This window comes from Myotis daubentonii, chromosome 5 (assembly GCF_963259705.1).
Source record: "Myotis daubentonii chromosome 5, mMyoDau2.1, whole genome shotgun sequence".
Lineage (NCBI taxonomy): Eukaryota > Metazoa > Chordata > Mammalia > Chiroptera > Vespertilionidae > Myotis > Myotis daubentonii.
The window spans coordinates 87756579-87779111 of NC_081844.1; the positions used below are offsets into that span (position 1 = coordinate 87756579).

General features: G+C 40.7%; 1 protein-coding gene across 2 annotated transcripts in view; it reads right to left on the minus strand.

Annotated features, from left to right (window-relative positions):
* PPP2R2B (protein phosphatase 2 regulatory subunit Bbeta) overlaps window positions 1-22533 on the minus strand; it is a 342291-nt gene that overhangs the window by 230785 nt on the left and 88973 nt on the right. The gene's annotated exons all lie outside the window — the stretch shown is intronic.

Genomic DNA, 22533 nt, shown 5'->3' on the forward strand with positions numbered 1-22533 from the left:
CATAAGCAAATGTCTTGCTCAGTTAAGCTCCTGGAGTTTAGCTAGATGAGCCCAGAGGGACCTGTGAGTTAATTATATACATACAATGCTTCGGCTAACACCATTTAGAAAGTATTTGAAGTTAAAAACAAAAAGGGGGGGAACAAGTCCTCAACTGAGGCTTGGAATTGCCAATAGATTTCCATGAAGAATAGATGCTCTGGCAGGTGGAAAATGGAATTGTCCCCTCCTCCAGGAAGTGACAGCATGTCTCCGGAAGGACAGAGTAGGAATATCCTTTGATATGATTGGAGGGAGTTCAGCTTGCAAGAGAGTCCAAGTTATTCTCATCAGGTGGTTAAGTCTTATGTGCTTGTTTGACTATTTGTTCAAAAGTCACCTAGGACATTCCAGTAACAGATGAAGATTGGTGCACGTTGGTTTAATCCTCTTCAGCACCAGTTGCTGAGCTGGGTTTTCCATGTGACAAGCTGTGTCCATCACCAAGGCTGCAGTGGTCAGCTCATCAGTAGTTGTACACTCTAGTTTCTCTTGCAGATTGCCACAAGGGACGGGGAGAAGGGGTGGAGTGGGGGAAAGCGAAGTTCATCTCAAAGTGGCAAGAAGACATCTTGCTTTGAGTTGAAATGAGCTTAAGTTGCAACAGGAAGCCTTGGCAAAATCGTATTTGGGAAATTCTCCCTGTCATCTTCCTGGAACATGTGCTGGATTGGAACAGAGCTGCAATGATGAATCAGGTAGGCCCAGGCTGTGCTTGAGGAATTTTCCATTGTAATCAATGAAAGGAATGTCCCCTCCATACATCAATCTCTGGGCTTACTACATTTGCTCTTTCATGTTCCCTGAAAAGTTCCTCCTGCATCTGTTCAACACTACAGCCCACCCTCCCTCAAGACAAAAGTTTTGGATTAAGTAGATTCAAAGGTTTCTATTTTGTGGATCACACTTTTCTACTATGAACAACGGGGAACTAGCCCCTCCACCCAAAACCAAGAAAAATAAAGCTTTGGCTCGGGGATTTAATACAATGACATGTAGTAAAGGAGGTAAGAGTCTGAAGGAAGCCCTGTACAATCCTTTAGTTTGGTAAGAGGACGGCATAGACCAGTGGTCGACAAACTCATTAGTCAACAGAGCCAAATATCAGCAGTGCTACGATTGAAATTTCTTTTGAGAGCCAAATTTTTTAAACTTAAACTATATAGGTAGGTACATTGTTATTAACTTAATGAGGGTACTCCTAAGGCTTAGGAAGAGCCACACTCAAGGGGCCAAAGAGACTCATGTGGCTCACGAGCCGCAGTTTGCCAACCACTGGCATCGACCATTTCTCAGAAGACCCACTGACCTGTTTTCTATTCCTCCAACATGTCAACTTCTTTCCTAAAGCGTTTGGCATTTGCACTTGTCACCCCCTATGCCCCTTCCTTGTGTTCTTGGCATTCCTCAGCATCTCAGCTGAACTGTTCCTATTTTATTGAGAAATACTCCGACAACACCTGTCCCTGCTGCTGTTTTCTGTCTCTACATCTACTCGGCCTTCTCCATGGCACATTGCATTTGGCAATAGCTGTTTCCTTATTGTTGTTTATCATTTCCTATACATCTCTGATAGTAAGTGTCTAGCACTTAGTAGGTGTGCAATTATATTTATTGAATGGAGATAAATATTTCTTGAATGAATGAGTAAATTACTGAATTTGTTAAAGTGATATTTAGGTTTAGAGTTCTACCCTTACTAAAGTGCTTGCAATAAAAAAAAAACCCAACCCTGACAACAAAACCTGTTGTAAATCACTAATTTCTAGCTTGTAACTCCTATTCTTATTGAAATAATTGTTCTTACCCATTTTGTAAGCATATGCACACACAAAAATTTACTGAGCATTTAGTAAATGCCAAGAGTTGTTCTAGGTGCTGGGGATATGATTAAAACAAAAGTTTCTTCCTTCACAGAACCTAAATTCTGTAATCTGAGTTTAATATGTGCTTTCTTAGAAATATAACACATGCATATCCATCAATAACTATAGCTATATGTTACTATAGCATAGGGTTCACTGCCAAGGTTCCAATATCAGGCAAAGCTGATTTTCAGCCACTTATTGTGAATGTGAGCAAGTTACAAGATCTCCCTAAGCCATGTGTTGTTGTGGTGTTTTTTTTTAATCTATAAATTAGGGAGACAAATACAGGGTATTCCAAAAAATGTATACACACTTTAACAGCTGATAGCTCCCACTTTTGAAAATGAAATTTATTTTAATAAACACTGCCTTTAGAATTATTCTTAGTGTGTGTATACATTTTGAGGAGACACCCTATACTTCATGGAGTTACTGTAAGAATGAGATGAGATAATGCTTGGAAAGAATACATTACTATTACTCATTGAGTATTTACTATCATCAACACCATCAATAGTAAACCAATATTTAAGCACCTACCACATCAGCTACCGGGATAGGACTGGAGGTTCAGCAACATCGATGCATAAGACGTATGATCAGCCTCTGCTATGTCATGGAACTCAGCCTCTAATTCACAGTTTATGTAAAGGGGGCCACAGGCTTCAAAAGGGTCAGCAGAGGACGCTCTGAAAGCCTGACCTAATTCAGGCTTGTGCTTGACACAGAAAAGGCCAATTACAAATACACAGCCTTCTTACGTTACACTATTCAGCATGACAGCACGTGGACACATTCTTTTTTATCACCCTTGTCATGGTCCCCTTCCCCCAACACTCCCCTATACCCCCCTCCCCCAAGTTAGATTAGTGCTGCCCACCCTGGAACCTTTCAGGTCATCCTGTCCAATTAGCACATTAAATATCTACAATTTTATTAAAACCTTTGACCTCAGCCAGTCTGGAGATTCTTAATATAGGCTTTAGGTGTCAGACAGTCCTGGTTTGTGTCCCAGCTCAGGCATTTATGAATTTCATGACCTTTGGCAAAGACTCTAACATCTTTGAGCCTCTGCATTTGCAAAATGGAAGAAAAAATAATAGGAACTACTTCATAGGGTTGGTGAGTGGCTTCAGGGACAATGTAAGGAAAGTGCTTACTATAGGCTTGGCCCACTGCCAAGCCTCACTAAAATGTCAGTTCTTCTTCCTAGCAGTGGCTCACTGGGGTCTCCATCTGCAGAGAAATGGAGACGCACGGCAAGTCAATCATTCATGTGAACAAAAGTGACCCAGAAACCTGAATTTTACTGCCTATCAATCCATCTTAATGAGCAGCTAGAAACTGGATGCATGCAATTTTACCCTTTTGCAAAAAGCCCCGTGTAAGCCACAAAGTCCTGTGCAAATGGAAGGAATTAGGATGATCCTCACTTGATTTTCACATTTTGTATGTGCAGAACTAATCACGTGTCTCTATTGGGGAATCTCATGGGATCCCCCTCTAGGATCACTAAGCACCGAAGGCACAGCTCTCTGAGTTGGTTTGTGTGCTGAATGCCCAGAGGATGACCTCTAGAATTTCTAGCAAGGTTTGCAATTCCTCTGTGCATGTTACAGCATGTAATGCCACATGAGTGATCCTTTAATGTGGCATTTAATCTAGGAAAAGAAAACAAAACAGAATATCTTGCCCTTAAGATATTGTATTAATTTGAGACTCTGGATTCTTAATGGACTTCATCTAACAAAATATTCCCTCAATATAGGGTATTGATGCCACAGGAGAAAAGGTATGGCAATCCAAGTGTCCAGATCAGAGAGCCTGAGAGAAAATCTTCTCTTGTACCTTTTCTCATTCAGTGGTTTTAGAATTAAAGTTAGGCTGTCCTGCCCAAGACGGTCTTATTTTGCATTATGTTGGTAAGGTACAAGATGAAGATTTACAAAACCAGTTTAACAATACTGTCTAGTACCTGATTACATTTCCCAAAGTAAAATTTCAGTGTAAATTAAACAGGAATATACATTGGGGAATGTAATCAGGTGCTAGCCAGTACTTCTTTAAAATGCACCAAACAGTAACACTTTACAGAGTTCATCCAAGGAAAACAATCGTGGATGTGGGCAAAAATCTAGCCATCAGGCTATTTCTCAGAGCATTGTTAATGATCATGAAAAACTGAAAACACATCCGAATGTCCAACAATAGAACTGGCTAGGTAAATTACAGTGTGTTCATATAATAAAAAATTATTGAGCTAATACTTGTTGAGTGTCCATTATGTATAAGTGCTTTAACTAGCATTATCTCATTTAATTCTAACAAAAGCCCTTATAAGGTAAGTATTATTATTACATACATGTTATTAAGGTTAATAAAAATAAATGATATACCCCACGTCAACTAAATAGGAGCCTGGCTCTGTGTGTTTTGTGGTGTGTGTGTGTGTGTTTTGAAGTCACAAATAGGATTTGAGGGTCTTTTCCAAACTACCCACCACTAGATTCTGATTTGTCCCTCTTAGGAATGAATAACCTCTCAGTTGAAAAATCACTGCTATTGTGTTGGTTGAGGATGTGGCAAAATTGGAACTTTCACACACTGCTTGTGGGATTTTCATAATGGAGTAGCCACAAATAGTTCCTCAAAATGTTAAACAGAGTTACCATATAATGGCAATTTCAGTTCTAGGTATATATGCAAGAGAACTGAAAACACATATTCATCCCGAAACTCATACACAAATATTTATAGCAACATTATTCATAATAATCCCAAAGTGGAAATGGCCCAAATATCCACCATCTGACAAATGGATAAAACAAAATGCAATATATCCATTGTATATGATATACATGAACCAAATGTATATCCACTGTATATATATTATTGCTACATCATGTATTATTCAACTACAAAAGGAAATGAAGTACTGATAGATGCTACCATATGGACAAACCTTGAAAACATTATACTAAGCGAAAGAAGCCAGTTATAACAGACTGCATACTATATGATTCCAATTATCTGAAATGTTCAGAATGGACAAATCCATGGGGACACAAAGTAGATTAGTGGTTGCCAGGGGCTAGGGTGGGAGGAATGGGAGTAACTGCTAATGAGTTTGGGATTTCTGCTTGAGTGATAAAAATGTTCTAAAATTAGATAAGGGCAATAGTCGTACAACCCTGAATATATTAAAAGCCACTGGATTGTATATTTTAAAAGGATGACTTTTTATGGTATGGTATCTCAATAAAGCTGTTATTACAGATTAAAAAATTACTGCTACCATATTTACAATAGCCAATATATGGAAACAACCCAAGTGCCCATGAACAGACAAGTGGATAAAGAAGCTGTGGTTCATACATACAATGGAATATTACTCTGCCATAAAAAGGAATGGACTCTTACCATTTACACAACATCGATGGACCTTGAAGGTCTTTTTTTTTTTTAAAATATATTTTATTGATTTTTTACAGAGAGGAAGGGAGAGAGATAGAGAGTTAGAAACATCGATGAGAGAGAAACATCGATCAGCTGCCTCAGCTGCCTCCTGCACATCTCCTACTGGGGATGTGCCCGCAACCCAGGTACATGCCCCTGACCGGAATTGAACCTGGGATCTTTCAGTCCGCAGGCCGACGCTCTATCCACTGAGCCAAACCGGTTTCGGCGAAGGTCTTATGCTAACTGAAATAATTTAGTCAGAGAAAGACAAACACCATGATTTTTTTTACACACATGGACATTTTCACTTAAAGGAAACACTTCATGGCTTCTCTTTGGCATAACTGAATTACCAACATCACTACTCTTGCACTTTGAAGTCACTATCAAGTAAAATAAGAGTTACTTGAACACAAGCACTGCGATACTGTGATAATCAATCTCTTAACAGAGATGGCTCCTAAGTGACTAAAGGGTGGGTAGGTGTCTACAGTGTGGAGATGCTGAGTAAAGGTTTGTTTCACATCACCTTCGGATTCCCTATGTCCAATACAAATCCTGCCTTCGTTAATTGGATGCATGAATTAGAAACTCAGCATCTCATCAGCAGTTTGTTGGGTTATTCCGGCACTCTGTATATTATGAGGCTCAGTAAGTAGTAGTTGTTAAATTAAAGACTAGACGTGGTTTTCTTTCCCCAGTTTATAAGCAGGTGTTAAATAGTATGCTCACAGTAAATACATTCATTCCTACAGATTTAGCAACATTTGCAAATTTCTAGTAACACTTCGTAATATGCTTATAGCGTCCCTGGAAACCAATGTGAATGTTATCAAAAGCATCCCATCTCTGCCCGGCTTCTGGACCCATCTTATTAGGCAAATTAGGAGCTGCAAACTCCATCTCCACCACAGAAAAGGACAACAGCTCTAACTCATGAATTCCATAATGTGCACATAATTGGGAGACGTCAAAACCTGTCATGTCATAGATTAGTCAGTGATTCTTCAATAAGTAATTATTAAAATGGCAAAACAAACAATCCCAAGGCGTCATTACTGTTTGTCAATTCATTGGGTTAAATAATATTGACTAGGTGATGGCCTGACTCAGTGTTCTAATACTCTTAGGGCTGAGCAAAATAGAATAAGCTTACACAAAGGTGGAGGGGCTGAGAGGCATTAAGGAGAGCTAAGTCCCAGCCTTGCGGAGTTACACAACCTGTACTGGAGCTACCATTTGATGGGTGCTTTCCAACTGCCAGACGTTGTGCTTATTCCTTTATTTACAAATTGCTTCTATCTCTCGTGATTACCCCACGAGGGAGGGATTATTAGTACCACTTACCGTGAAGGCAACCAAGACTCAGAGATGTTAACTATCTTAGAGCAGGTAGAAGGGGCAGATCTGGGTTTGAACCCAGTTTTACTGGACTCTTAACCAACTAGTCCAAAATGGTTGCACTTAATTTTCCCATGAAAAGTTCTGTTTAAGGTCCTTTGCCCAGTAAGAACATACTACATATTTATTAAAAGAACAGAGCTTTAATTCCCATAACTTATTGAAAAATACCTAAATGGTCACTGGAATGATTTTTCTCTCAACAAATTTCTTCAGTCTAGAGTAGTGATGGCGAACCTTTTGAGCTCGGCGTGTCAGCATTCTGAAAAACCCTAACTTAACTCTGGTGCCGTGTCACATACAGAAATCTTTTGATATTTGCAACCATAGTAAAATAAAGACTTATATTTTTGATATTTATTTTATATACTTAAATGCCATTTAACAAAGAAAAATCAACCAAAAAAATGAGTTTGCGTGTCACCTCTGACATGCGTGTCATAGGTTCGCCATCACTGGCCTAGAGTGTCCTGTGAGAACTTATGAAACTGTAAAGAAATCCTTGGATTTTTTGTTGTTGAAATGTTTTCTAAAGTCCATTTCTGTGTTTTTTGGTGATTCACTTGTCTGTTACTCAGAACCTTATACGCCTACACATAAAATAAACATGAATATTCCAAGACTTAAAAGCATAAGAAGGAGTTATCAATACCTCCAAGCAGAGAAACTTGGTATAATTGGAGGAAAGTGGAGGCTTAAACTTTTAAAGAAGATAGCTTTTCTTTAAAACAGATCTTCAGGATATAGAAGCAGGCCAACTAAGAGATGTTGGCTTTGCCCCTTAAGAAGGTAATGGTCCTCCTTGATTTAGGACAAGCAGAGAAAGAAAATGAAGGGTAACAGTGAACTAAATAACCATTTATCATCTCTTTTTCCCAAGAACTCTTTGAAATTAAAGTAAAGGAGCAAAGCAGATGGAATGTCACAACAATGAAGAGAATGTAAAGGGCAGCTACTAAGTGGACTATGAAGCTCATGTGTTTCTGGAAGATGGAGAGTAGATGGGCGGATGATGACAGATGAAAGGGAGAGATGAACAGCCAAAGACAGCACTCAGGTACCTGCTGACACCTGGAGAGGTTCAGGGCTTATAAACACTTAAAATGACACCAGATAGGGGCTAGGACTGGAGAGGGTGCTAAAATGAAATCCATAGGAAGAAATATCAATTCATTTGCTGTCCTTTCCACTGTTTAACTCCTCTCCCTACCCAACCCTGAAAGTATATAGTAGAAGGCTCCTCCTTTTGCAAAAAAATTTCTATAGTCTTGAATGGACAAAGGCGTTAAAGTGTGGAAGTTGGGTCTCCAAAGTGAAGTGCTCTGCATGCTTACACTTAGAGATTCCAAAATGCAAAATTATCTTCTGACCTGCTCATTCTACTATGAAACCAGCCAGTGATAAGCCCCATTGATATTCATTTGACTGTTCTATTTTTTAATATATTTTTATTGATTCCAGAGAGGAACGAAGAGGGAGAGAGAGACAGAAACATCAATGATGAGAGAGGATCATTGATTGGCTGCTTCCTGCACACCCCACACCGGGGATCAAGCATGCACACTGACCAGGAATGGAACCATGACCTCCTAGTTCATGGGTGGATGCTCAACCACTAAGCCATGCTGGCTGGGCTGACTGTTTTATTGATTCAGTCCCACAAGAATTGGGCAAAGTAAGATCAGTTAGATGATTGAGTAAAACCTACAATGTTTAAAAAAAATCAAGACAAACCAAAACATACTGTAAGACAGATATAATTTTAAAAACATAAATACATTCTAATTAGCACATGCAGATATATTTGAAGAATACATCTACAAATCAAGAACAAAATACTATAAAAAGGAAGAAGTAGAGAATAATAAAATCTCATGAAATTAAAAAAATATGGCTAATTTGTTAATAAATCATTACGAGTTAAAAAATATAGTTTAGGAAATGGACCAATGGAACACAATAGAGAACCAGAAATAACAAACCCACACATATATGGTTCACTAATTTTTGACAAAGGCATCAAGAACACATAATGGGAAAAGGATATTCTCTTTAATAAACGATATTGGGAAAACTGTATACACACTTACAATAGAATGAAATTGGACCCTTATCTTACACCTTATACAAAATGAACTCAAAATGGATTAAAGACCTAAACATAAGACCTGAAACTATAAAACTCCTGGAGGAAATCATAGGGGGAAAGCTCCTTAACACTGATCTTGACAATGATTTTTTTGATATGCCACAAAAGCACAGGCAACAAAAGCAAAATTAAACAGGTAGGACTACATGAAACTAAAAAGTTTGTGCCTAACAAAAGAAACAATCAAAACGAAAAGGTGACATATGAAATGGAAGGCAAAATTTGCAAACAATATATCTGATAAGGGGATAATATCTAAAAAATATAAGGGACTCATATCACTCAATAGCAAAGTAACAAATAGTTCCATTAAAAATGAGCAAAGGGCCCTGACCGGTTTGGCTCAGTGGATAGAGCGTCGGCCTGCGGACTGAAGGGTCCCAGGTTCGATTCCGGTCAAGGGCATGTACCTTAGTTTCAGGCACATCCCCAGTAGGGGGCGTGCAGGAGGCAGCTGATCGATGTTTCTCTCTCATCGATGTTTCTAACTCTCTATCTCTCTCCCTTCCTCTCTGTAAAAATCAATAAAATATACTTTAAAAAAAAATGAGCAAAGGACTCAAATTTTTTTCCAAAGAGGACATGCAAATGGCCCACAGGTATATAAACATATTAACATCACTAATCAATGGGGAGATGCCAATCAAACCACAGTGATATATCACCTCATACTTGTTAGGACTACTATTAGCAAAATGTCAAATGATAACAAGTGCTGGTGAGGTGAAGGGAACCCCTGTACACTGTTGGTGGAAATGTATATTGCAACGTAAGATCAGTTAGATGATTGAGTAAAGCCATTATGGAGAAAGTATGAAGGTTCCTTACAAGGTTAAAAATAGAACTACCATATGACCCATTAATTCCACTTCTGGGTATATATATCCAAAGGAAATAAAATCACTATCTCCAAGAGATATTTGCACTCCCATGTTCATTATAGCATTATTCACAGCAGCCAAGATATGGAAACAAATTACTGAATACATGGATAAAGAAGATATGTTTTAATGTACATATACAATAGAATGTTGTTCAGCCTTACAAAAGAAGGAAACTAAAATCAAGCAACAGCTTCAAATTTCTAAGAGAATGATTTTCAAATAAGAGTTCTATTCTATTATTAAGTGACTGAATGCCTGGGAACCTAAAATTTATTGAACAATGCCATTCTTTTACTAGCTACTTTACTGGAAACATCAACATTTCTTTAAGCCTCATATTCTTTTCACCATTCACAGATGAGATCTGCTAATAGGTCAACCTAATGGTTAAGTGACAGATTCAGAAAATTTACTCGAATCGCCTGCTCTTCTTCTTCTAGAATATGTCACTGGTCCTCTAACCACACAAAGACAGGCTGGCACACAGGTGAAGAAGCTGCAGAGTGGAAGCAGGGAGTCATCCTTTACTGGGATTTGAGACAAGGGGTAGGTTGTTGCATTTGTAAGGCAGCAGTATGTCATTGTTAACTTGGCAACTTTCAGAGGTTAGTGTTCCAGTTGACCACATGGGTAAATATAATTGAAGAGATTTCATTAATGGAGGCACATACAATTTTGAAGTAAAAAGTGATCAAGAAGCTCCCATTAAAGACAGCTGGCTTATTAGTGCTAATTGAAAATATCAGCACACAAAAATTCAGACCAAATACAGATTTTCCTAAATTTTAATGCCCTCTTTCTATTCCTGTCTTCTGGATCCTATTTACTCACTCATGAAACAAATATGCACTATATCTGAGGAGGACCCTCCCTAGGCACCATGTCAACAATAATGAATGAAATACAAAGTCTCTGTCCTCATGAAATGTTCTGTCTATGAAGATAGTGAACAAGATGGGGTGAAAGAAAAGAATGCGAGGGTGGAGGGAGGCTGACTTGAACAGGATGACCAGGGAAAGGCTCGGTAACATTTCAGTTGACCAAAAGATCCACTGGGACTGAAGGGTCCCTGGTTTGATTCCGGTCAAGGGCACATGCACGGGTTGCAGGCTCAGTCCCCGTTAGGAGGCGTGCAGGAGGCAGCCAATCAATGATTCTCTCTCATCATTGATGCTTCTGTCTCTCCCTACCTCTCCCTTCCTCTCTGAAATCAATTTAAAAAAATCCAGCCATGTGAAGGGTTGGTGTGATGGGTGGTGCATTACAGGAAAGGGAACAGTAGTGCAAATAACCCAAGGTGGGAAACAGCTTGCAGGGGTCAAGGAGCTAAAATATTGAGCCAAAGCGATGGAAAGGGAGGGTGGGCAAAGATGAAATGGGAAAAGTAATTAGAATCATAATACATTGGGCCTGTAGACTATTGGGAGAAATTAAAATAAAATCCAAGGTGGGATGAAAAACCTCTGAAGAACTTAAAGCACAGGAGGGACATGAATTGACGAATGATCTTGTGCTTTATCTGCTTAGGACCTCATCGTGTGTGTGTGTGTGTGTGTGTGTGTGTGTGTGTGTGTGTGTGTTCTATGGGCATCATAAAACCAAAAACCTCGGGCATCATTTTCCTTGTCCCCAAAGGGTTCACTTCTTTTCTATTTCTCCCCTCTCTTTCCCACACTTTTAAATACTTATTGAAAGTCAATTCTTTGTTAAAATAACTGCCTGGGGCCCTATGTTAGTCAAATGGCAAAATATCAGTATCTTAACATTTTAATTTCCTCACCCCCACATCTAATCAGCAACAGCAACCTATGAACTTTAGTGTAAGATGTCTCTCTAATTCTGACAAGTTCTGGCTTTTATTACTGTCTATTTAGTATGAATAGTAATGGCAATGGCACTATTGCTACAACAACAACTATTATAAATTATAACACAGTGCTTACTATGGAACAGGCTTTGTTCTCTGCATTTTATATAAATGAACACAATTATTTTTCTCAAAATCCTAAAAGGTCTCCAGACATAGTATAGTACATTGCCCCTTTATAGGGTTCTTACTGGGTGCCATTACTTGCAATCCATCCTGCCCATTTTATTGATAAAAAGAATCTCTCCCCCGCCACACACACACAAAGGTCTAATCAAGCTGAAAGCCATCGATGGTTTCTCAGTGATTCAGAACAACGTGCAAACCTCTTAACTGAGTAATCACCCTCTGATCATCTGGTCCTACTCTACACTTCCCAATTCGTGCCCTACCTCTTCCGCCTACTAGCAGATTTTTGCCACACTGGAATCAATACATTTGTAGTTATCTGAACATAGCAATTTTCCAGTTGTGATCTGGGCACCTCTAGGGACCCGGAAGCCCCTTCCGGGGATCCAGATCAAAATGGTTTTCATCCTACTAAGATTCACTGCCATTTTCCCTCTCATTCTGTCATGAGTGTACAGTGCTGTTTTCCAGAGGCTACGTGACGTGTGACATCAGTGCAGTCTGAATGCAGCTGTCTTCCATCCCATCAGACAGCAGTGGTTCTCAACCTTCCTAATGCCGCGACCCTTTAATACAGTTCCTCATGTTGTGGTGACCCAACAATAAAATTATTTTCGTTGCTACTTCATAACTGTAATGTTGCTACTGTTATGAATCATAATGTAAATATCTGATATGCAGGATGTATTTAGGTGGCCCCTGTGAAAGGGTCGTTCAAACCCCAAAGGGGTTGTGACCCACAGGTTGAGAACTACTGCATTAGAGAGATATATAAACATATATAGCATTACTACTCTACTTACTAATATTTTGGGAAAATATAGTGATTTTTTCACAAAAGTATACTATTGATGTTAATATGTAATAGGTTTATTAACAAGGAGTTTTAAAATCTCTCAGTTTTAATTTCTAATAGAGTAAATAGAAATCTATATTGCCTACATAAATTAAAGCACTTTGGGGTCCCCAATAATTTTTAAGGTTGTCACGGGGTCCCCAGAGAGTTAGAGGACCACTGCTCTAATGCTTAAGGACATGTGCTTTCAAATCAGATTGGCCTGGAGTGTAAAGCCTGGAGATGCTAATAACCTTTGACCTCAGGAAAGTCAAAGTCACATCAGAATCCTCGATAGTAAAAATGGGGATAATGATTATCAACCTCATAGGATAAACGAGTGACACATAGTATACCCACAATAAATGGTAGATTCTGCCAATATCATGATCAACATAAGAATCATTTATTTTATGTCATTTTCCAAATTTCAAGAGGCTTTCCTGTCTCTTATTAGTGATAGCCTTGTCTCTGAAGGGACTGTCCTCTTAGAGACTTCGTTAGCTACTGAGAGCCAATTGCAATAGGATAATATTTGGTAAAATTAAGAGGTAACTCACTCTTCCTAGAACCCAGCATTGGGGCCTAAGAGATGGTTCTCTTTGTGCCCTCAACTCAGAATGAAGGCAGAAACAGAAAGACTGAAGTGTTGTATTCTTTGTTTCTTAGTTTCTAACTAGAGTTCTACAACTTATAGCAGGGATATTAATCTTAGAGTCTGGTGCCTGAGCGGGGAATAAAAAGGACTTTTGAAGATCAAAAGCTTGGCTTTAAATACTGAGCACCAATGCCTGGGAGATTGAAGGCTTGGCTTTTATCCTATAAGGAAGGAAAAAAAGGAAGAATGCAGGTTGATTGCATAAGAGCTTGGTTATGAAAGGAAGCCAAAGTCTGGCCACGTGGCAGGAAGCAGGAAGATCAGAAGGGCAAGTCTCCAACTTGGATGTGCCCTGAGTCCCTGACAAGGCTCATCAAGCCCAGTCCTGGGTTAGGCAGGTGAGTGATAGAAATGACAGATAGGTTGTGGGAAATCTCACAGACAGCAATGGGACCTTGTCCCTCAAGTTCTAAAGTATAGCCCAGAGAGGTCATAACCTTCTTAGAGATGAAGAAACCTCATGTCTAACCACTGTGGCGCCCGAGTGACAGTTGCAACAATTGTTCATGTAGACCCGCTGAGTACATCTGCCCGGAGACCTGCAACTTCAACACAGGGTGAAAGAGACTGCCAGAAATTCCTACAGGTCCCTGAGAGAAATGCAGGAATAATTAAGCACACACTGGTGAACCCAAAGGGGCTAGGAGTCAAAAAGAGTAAGCTCTTTCACTTTCGACTCCTTTGAAATCCTACTGCTTCGTACCATAGCAATTATGAGTTGTTCACTGTTGCTGCATCTGCGCTTAGCATGTCTCCCCAACCTCACTGTGAGCTTCTTGAGGACACGCTTCATCCCTATGCAGCATTCCTATGCAACACTCACACTGAATGATCAGATGTTGGCAGCACTTAATTCCCTAGGAGGAAAAACCACATTTTTCTTCCTTATACATGTGATCATAGAGAAAATCTGTAAATCAGAAGAACATCAGCAGGTAGCATTTTATGAACTTGCCCAAAGTCAAGTTCTTTATAGACATGCCCACATCTTGTCCTCTAAAATCAAACGATATAATACCTACAACCACGGTACCCAAGGTGACATCAGGTACCTCAGGGCACTGCAGCAAACTCACAGGGGTGCTGTGACAAGATTATAAATTTCGAGGGAAAAGCGCTGGTAAGACACCATGCAAACTATTAGCTTGAGGTAGATCAGTTTCAACGTTAAATTGTGCTCTTTGTCATGTCTTCACAAAGCTTGGTTCTCATCAGCTGCTGTGATTAAAACCAAGTATGGATGGGGAAATCGATGTGGAAGAGAAAATCTGGTTCCAAGGTTCAAGAAAGTGTGCCGTGCTCAACGGCACACACATCCCATGAACAGGTATGTGTGGTTCCTGAAACATTCAATTTAAATACATATTTATCCTCTCAATATCTATTTGTTCAACATTCTACTGAATTGTTTGGGTGTGAATATGTGTTAAGTTGTTTGGACCTAACTACATAAGAAAGGAACTACTGGCTCCTTCTTTTGGCATAGGATCTCTGAGAAACAATTACTGAAACAATAAGGACTCTGGGAACTAAGAGAGTCCAGAGATCTCTGCCACGTAGGATTCACTTTGTTGTTCCCATGTTGTAGATGAAGAAGCGAATAACCTAGAGTGTGGAGGAGTTCACCAGGGGCACATACTTGTAAGTGCCAGACCTGGAATTCAATTCCAGGCTTCCCCCAATGGGAAACTCATGCTCTTAACCTGCTGGGTTTAGTGTAAGATCCTTCTGTTCAGCTCCTGGAGACTGTCACCAAAGAAAAAGCAGATGGCCCATGAGAAGTAATAGTGGGAGAGGTGTTCCCTTGGGGGTAAGCGAGGGCAAGGAAGTCACAGAAAGAAGCAGGGTCAATGACCCCAGCTGTTTCTAACCACCAACTCTTCCCACAATCGAAATTTACACTGAGAGATTAAGTGACTTATTCGAGGTCCCATGAGGAACCCATTCATCCTCCTAGAATATGATGTCCTACCCCCCTGAAAACCAGAGGAAACAAGTAACTTAGTATTAGGTTGAGCAGTTCTTGAATTCATTAGCTTCTGGGGTGTTCCAGGATTTTAATTCTAACCTCAATACACTTCTAGCACTTCAAAGAATGACAATGTGACCCTTCTCTTATCTTGATGATCTGGGAGCATTTCTCTCACAATTATGCATGTATTACTATCCTCTTAAGAGGCCAGCGAAGGATTTCATTTAAAAATCGGATTTATTTGCATCCATAATCTTCCTGTTAGTTAGACAATCTGCATACTATCCTGGCATGAGAGATTTTAACTAGGCTTTCCGAAACATAGAAGGAAGCCTCCTTAATCACGGGAGGCATTAACTATCTTAAACAGGAGCCCATTTGCAGATTAAATTTGCCAATAGGTCAGCTTGCAGCTGCCACTCTGCTGCAAACCGCACGTGTCCTCTGTGTCACATGCTGTGACATATCTTGAGAGGAGTCAGGGTCTTTTCCAGGTGGCTGGTTCTCTGTTTCAATTAGAATAGATTTAAAAGTCCCCAAGCTCTGGTTTCTAGGTGGCCTTGCACAATATTATTAATAATTCAATCATACCTGCGCTGATAACAGATTATATTTCTACTACCCCACACACAAAAAAAGCCCAAACAGATTAAGGACTACCCCCTGACTCATTTCTTTAGTAGTTTCATATCTGATTGACATCCATTTATCTAATTGCAGCTAGAAGATTTAATTTTCATTCTGTTGGCTTAACATTAATGGGAAAACCCTGTTTACTTTTAAAATATTTGACCCATTCTTTCTCATCTTCTGAATAATGTTGAGATAGTCTGTTCCATGGATTTAAACTCACATTTTATCAGTTTTCATTCTCTGAATTCATTGCAGCTGAGTCTAGCTATTTACAATTGTGGAGCCTAATTTAATCTTTCACCACAAAGAATTTCATTTTTATGGGAGTCCCAAAATGAGAAGGGTGGCAGAGTATTCATCTGGAAATTGAGAAAATTATTGAGATAGAAAATCATTTAAAGAACTCGACAGCCCTTAGTTCAAAACCTAGTTTGATCTTTCATGAAAAGGGTTCCTTAAAGACGTGAGGCAGCATGAGGCAAGTGAGGTGCCTACTGTGCTCACTCTGAGGATTGTGGCAGGAACCTATGAGGGAGTACCACCTTCCCAGCTTGCTTCACTCCAGTCCTAGCCCTGACCCAGGAACATTAGTTGTTTTATCTGCAAAAGTGTGCTGATACTAGCAACCTTCCTCACGGCGATGTAGTGAGGATGTAGCCGGGCACACAGTAAGCATTGATAGATGTTCAATGATGCTACTATTAACAATATATTGCTGTTATGGACGGAATGTTTGCAACCCCTCTTCATTCATATGTTAAAGACCTAACTCCCAAATGGGATGGTATTTGGAGATGAGCCTTTTGAGGTGATTAGGTTTAGATGAGGTCATAAGAGTGGGACCCCCCAAGATGGGATTAGTGTCCTTATAAGAAGAAGAGGTAGGAGCTCACTGTCTCTCCACCACGTGAGGACAGTGTGAGAAGGCAGCTGTCTATAAGCCTGGCACAGGGTTCCCACGAGAACTTGATCACACCAGCACCCTGATCTGGGACTTTTAGCTTCTAGAACTGCAAGAAAGAAATTTGTTGCTTCTGCCACCCAGTCTATGGCATTTTATTATGGCTACTGAGCTGACTAAAACTATTATGTTGTATTATGCAAATTGGTTATATTACCCTCAGTGATGAGAGCCATAAAGGTGTCTTATGCTCTTTTAGAATCTATAATAATAAAAGCATAATAAGTTAATTAGACCGGACCTCCTTCTGGACGAAGCTGGGGCTGGGAGGGAAGCCTGAGTCCTGGGTGCCAGAGGGAAGCCGGTGCCGGCAGCCCGGGGATAGAAGGCCTACTCTTGCACAAATTTCGTGCATCGGGCCTCTAGTAAAATATAAAATAATTAACATGATCCTAAAGACTAGCATGGTCTGGACCCTGCATACCTCTCCAGCAATATCTCCTAAGGCTCTTCTGAAAATCCCTGTACTCCAATCACACAGTCTTCTTTTGAGTTACTGAATGTACCACCTCCATATCCCTCTGCCTGCCACAGGACCTTTGCATAGGCTGTTCTCAGTCTAACATGTATTAGCACTCCTTTCCACATAGTTAACTCTGCTTCATCCTTGTTATTACACTTCAACAATTATTTTCTTACTAGAGGCCCAGTGCACAAAAATTTGTGCACTCGAGGGGAAGGGGGGGTCCCTCAGCCTGGCCTGTGCCTTCTCACAGTCTGGGACCCCTCGGGAGATAATGACCTGCTGGCTTAGGCCTTCTCGCGGGTGGCAGAGGGCAGGCCAAATCCCTAGGTGCAGCCCCTGGTCGGGCTCAGAGCAGGGCTGATTGGGGGGTTGGGGCACCACCCCCTGTCACACTCAAGGCTGGGTCGATGGGGAGGTTGCGGCGCCACCCCCTGTCACGCACAGAGCCGCAGGGCGATCAGGGGGTTGGGGAGCTCCCCTGTATCAGGCACAGAGCAGGGCTGATCAGGAGGTTGGGGCCCCACCCCCTGTCACACACAGAGCCGCAGGGCGATCAGGGGGTTTGGGTGCTGCCCCCGTCACACTGATCCTGGTGCCGGGAGGCCTCGCGGCTCCGCTGATCCCTGTGCTGGGAGGCATATTACCCTTTTACTATATAGGATAGAGGCCTGGTGCATGGGTGGGGCTGGCTGGTTTGCCCTGAAGGGTGTCCTGGATCAGGGTGGGGTCCCCACTGGGGTGCCTGGCCAGCCTGGGTGATGGGATGATGGCTGTTTGCAGTTGGTCACACACCTTTCAGGGTGGGGGTCCCCACTGGGGTGCCTGGCCAGTTTGGGTGAGGGGCTGAGGGCTGAAGCTCCCAACTGCTCCTTTTTTTCTTTTTTCTTTTTTATTCTGGGCCAGCTTTAGCTCTGAGGCTTGGCTTCAGCTCTGAGGCCTCTGCTGCTGAAAGCAGGTATCTGGTTTGTTTGTGTTCTATAATCGAAACAATGTATAACTCCAGCTCTGAGATCCCGGCTCGCTGAAAGCAGGTTTCTGGGGTTTTGTTTAGCTTCTATATTTGTTACAATGTTTCAAACTGCAGGCTCAGAGGCAGGCAAGGCAGGCGGGGAACGTTGGTTTCCTCTGTCACTGAAGCAAGCAAGCCTCATGTTAGTTTCAAGCTGCCTGGCTGCCGGCCGCCATCTTGGCTGGCAGTTAATTTGCATATCTCACTGATTAGCCAATGGGAAGGGTAGCAGTCATACACTAATTACCATGTTTTTCTTTTATTAGATAGGATGGCCCAGATTAGGTATGTCAGACGGTTTCTTGGCTTTTAAAATAAATCACAGGTGAGCACTTACGCATGTATTTGTCTGATTATTTGGTTACAGTCTATTTTCTTTCACTAGATACTAAACTATAAGAGGAAAGGGCACTTTCTGCTTTGATTGGTACGTTATCCTCAGCATAGTAGCTTGCAATCAATTATTCCCCAAATAACTGTTTAATCAATGATATAAAAATAATATTGCCACTACCCCATCTTTGATAGGGCTATGCTCAGTTAGTACACAGCAACATGAACTACCTGACAAGGGAGACCATGGGCTTTGTATTAGCAGTTCTAAAAGGTTCTGGGACCAATTCCAACTTGTGTGTTGGGGGCAAAGAGTTTCTTCATGCCAACCAATGCTTGGATACTAGGTTGGGTGTCCAACAATGCAACTCAATTCTGACACCGTCTTCCCAGAGAGAGCATCAATTCCACAGGTTCAGGGCTTAGTCCTACAAGATTGCCCTACCCTTCCCCCGACTTCAGATGCCAACCTCAAGTCCAGGTTGTCATCTGGGCTTCTGACTGATCTGTGCATTCAGGCTCCAAAGGCCCCCTCTTAAGGTTTGATTAAGTTTCTAGAGCAGCTCACAGAACTCAGAGAAACATTTTGTTTCCTGGACAACTGGCTTATTATAAAAGACTAGGAGCCCAGCACATGATTTGAAATCATGTGGTGCTGCCCACCCTCCAGTCCGGCCCTGCCTCCCTCTCTGGCCCTTGAAGCAGCCACAGCCACTTCTGATCAGGTTCTCCCCCAGCACCGGTGCTCAGAGGCCCCTGCCACCCCACCCCCAACACTGCACGTGCAACCTCCTCCTGTCTGGTTGACATGTTACGGCATCCCGGTTAATTAGCATATTTCATATATATATATTTTATTATAACTCAGGAACAGCCAGATAGAAGAGATGCATAGGGCAAGGTATGGAGAAAGGGCATAGAACTTCTGTACAACAGTCCCCAAATCTTCACATGTTTACCAACCAGGAAGCTCTCCAAACTATGTTCTTTTGTGTGTTTTTTAACAGAGGTTTTACCACAATGGCATGATTGATTAAGTCATTGGCTATTGGCGATTCAAATCAATCTTCAGCTCCTTCCCTCCTCCCTCCCCAGAGGTCAAGGAGATGAGACAGAAAGTTCCAGCTCAAATCACATACTTGGCTCCACTGGTAACCAGCCCCAATCCTCAGGTGCAGTTCAAAAGTCACCTAATTAACAGAGCAAAAGACACCTTTACAGCTCTCATCACTTAGGAAATTCCAAGGTGACAGAAATGGAGATGAAGACCAAATATATATTTCTTATTTTATAAGAAGACATGTCACAATATCACAAGTTCTTATTACTTGTTTTTCCTCATAGTGAGCCCAAATGACTACTCTCCTGAATGGCCACACTTAGGTCCTATTTTCTTCTATGTGCAGTCACCTTCTTTGCATACTAATTAATTCATAAATGGTTGTCGAGCACTTAGAATGAATAGCACACTAAACTTGACTGGGTGTATACAACGAATAAAGGTATACTCTCTGCACGTAGGGTTCACTCAGCATAGCAGGGAGCAAATCACATGCACAAAGCTCTGATTTAAGGAAGTGGATATTAAGTTTCTTCAGAGAGGTAATGTACAAGATAAGGAGAATGATCTCGACATTTGAGGAATCAGTAGTCACTTCCTGAATGCAGTGACTTTGTGATCTAACACTGGAGGTTGACTAGGAGTTGTACACATGAAGAGTGAAGGGGAGAAAACCAATTTTTCAACGGCTGAGAGCAAGGATAGGGACGGATGTTGAGGCATTCTGCACATTTGCAAAGAGGTGATACAGTCCACAATCTCTTTTGTTCTTTCAACTCTTCATTTTTTCGTTCATTTATTAATTAATAACAAACACTTAATTAGACCCTCCAATATGCCAAGTACTACCTTGAAATGGAAATATCATAGGAAAAAAGACAGGTTCCACTTTCTTTTGGGGGTGATATACTGGTATGTTTAAATCTCTTTTGTATCCAATAAACGATGACTTAATGTGCTGAAAAAGTTGCTAACAATACCATGTACTCAGCTCTGTAGACAGATACCTGCCTAATGCTTCATTGCAGGCCATTCCTAAGATGCAGTTGTCCTGTGGCAAGGCAGTCAGATGTTTTGGAGGGAAGACTGAGTTTAAATTTGGCTAAAAGTGTCTGTCTATTCAGAAGCACTGAGATACCCAAGTTAAAACAATAAAACAACATTAAAGGCATGATTTTTCTTATTATTATTTAGGGTGGTAGGAGAAGGCAAAGAGAAAGAAGAAATGGGGTTTTGTAAAAGTCTTTTTCATATACAACTGGCCGGGAGGCAGGGCCCTGTGTTTGAGAAAGACAGGGTGGAATCCTTGGGACTCTCTCCCATTAGAGTGATTGGTCAGTTGAGCCCAAACTTTCAAACTAGCCCTATCCTGAACTTTTTTTTCGCATCCTAGGTCTCTCTATTTCTGATTTCCTTGTTTTCAATGATTTTTGTAAATGTCATATTAAAATAACTCTTTCAGTTTCCCGACCTCCTATTTACCTTTACCTAAGGACCCCACACAGGACATGGTCCTTGAATTATATGATTATCTCTATTTTGAAAAGATGAATTTAAATTGAGACATGGAGAATTTGAGGAACTTGGCCATAATCTCAAATAAACACAATAAATATATTTCAGTTACCAGGTAGTAATTCAAGTTCAAGGACTAAAAGCTAAACTCAAATCCCTTAATGAATTAAACTGTAAGGAGAGATCCTTAGAAGCCAGGGGACTATTTATGCTTCATTTACCTCCTATGTTCTACTGAAATGGAATTAGCTCACAATTTCCACTATCCACTTATGTGGTATTTGGTATGATTTTCAATCAGGACCAACCTAACTCCAAATCTATGGGTTATAAAGAATCAGTAGAGAAAATAACATATGGTGGAGAGCAGGTGGCTTTGAGAGGCAATATTAACTATGTATATATGAAATCACAACAAATATAAATATTTAATTTCCAATGTTTGAAAGAGAAAAGAGGGTTTCCTTGAAAGTGGACTTTAATACATATGTAAATTAATTATAATTCATGACATTTCTCAGACAAATCATTATTTCAAAAAATGATGCAATCATTTTAAACCAATATTGACATTTTGAGTGTTACAATACTTTGAAAGATTTATTGCAGTATATTCTATTTGTCCCCTAAAGAGGTCCTTCTATCATGAGCATATAAAATGCAAAAGAAGCCACATGGTTGTTTTTTTAACTCCTCACCCGCGGATATTTTTCCATTGATTTTTAGAGAGAGTGGAGAGGGAAAGACAGAGAAACATTGATGTGAGAGAGACACATAAATTGGTTGTCTCCTGCACGCACCTTGACCAAGGCCCAGGCTGGGGAGAATCCTGCAACCGAGGTAGGTGCCCTTGATCAGAGTCAAACCCTTTACCCAGGGACCCCACACAGGACATGGCTGATGCAGTCTGCAGGCTGACGCTCTATCCACTGAGCAAAACCAGCTAGGGTGCCACATGGTTTTTATTCGTCAAGCTTGAATGACATGGGCTCAAAGAAGACCACCATGGGGTCCTTTAGGAAGCAATGGTGGCAGTTGACACAACTGTCCCACTGGATTGTATCCTGGAACCTCATTATAACCTGTATAAAGGTCACATCCCAAAGTTAATGATCTGTATGTTTCCTGGCACCATTTCCCAAATCTGCTGATCTCCAACTTCAGGATATATTCACAACCATCTCCAAATTTAATCTCATGGCACAACTGCTAAACAAAGTACAGTTGACCCTTGAACAATGTTGGGGCTAGGGATGCTGACCCACCATGCAGTCGAAAACCTGCCTATAACTTAA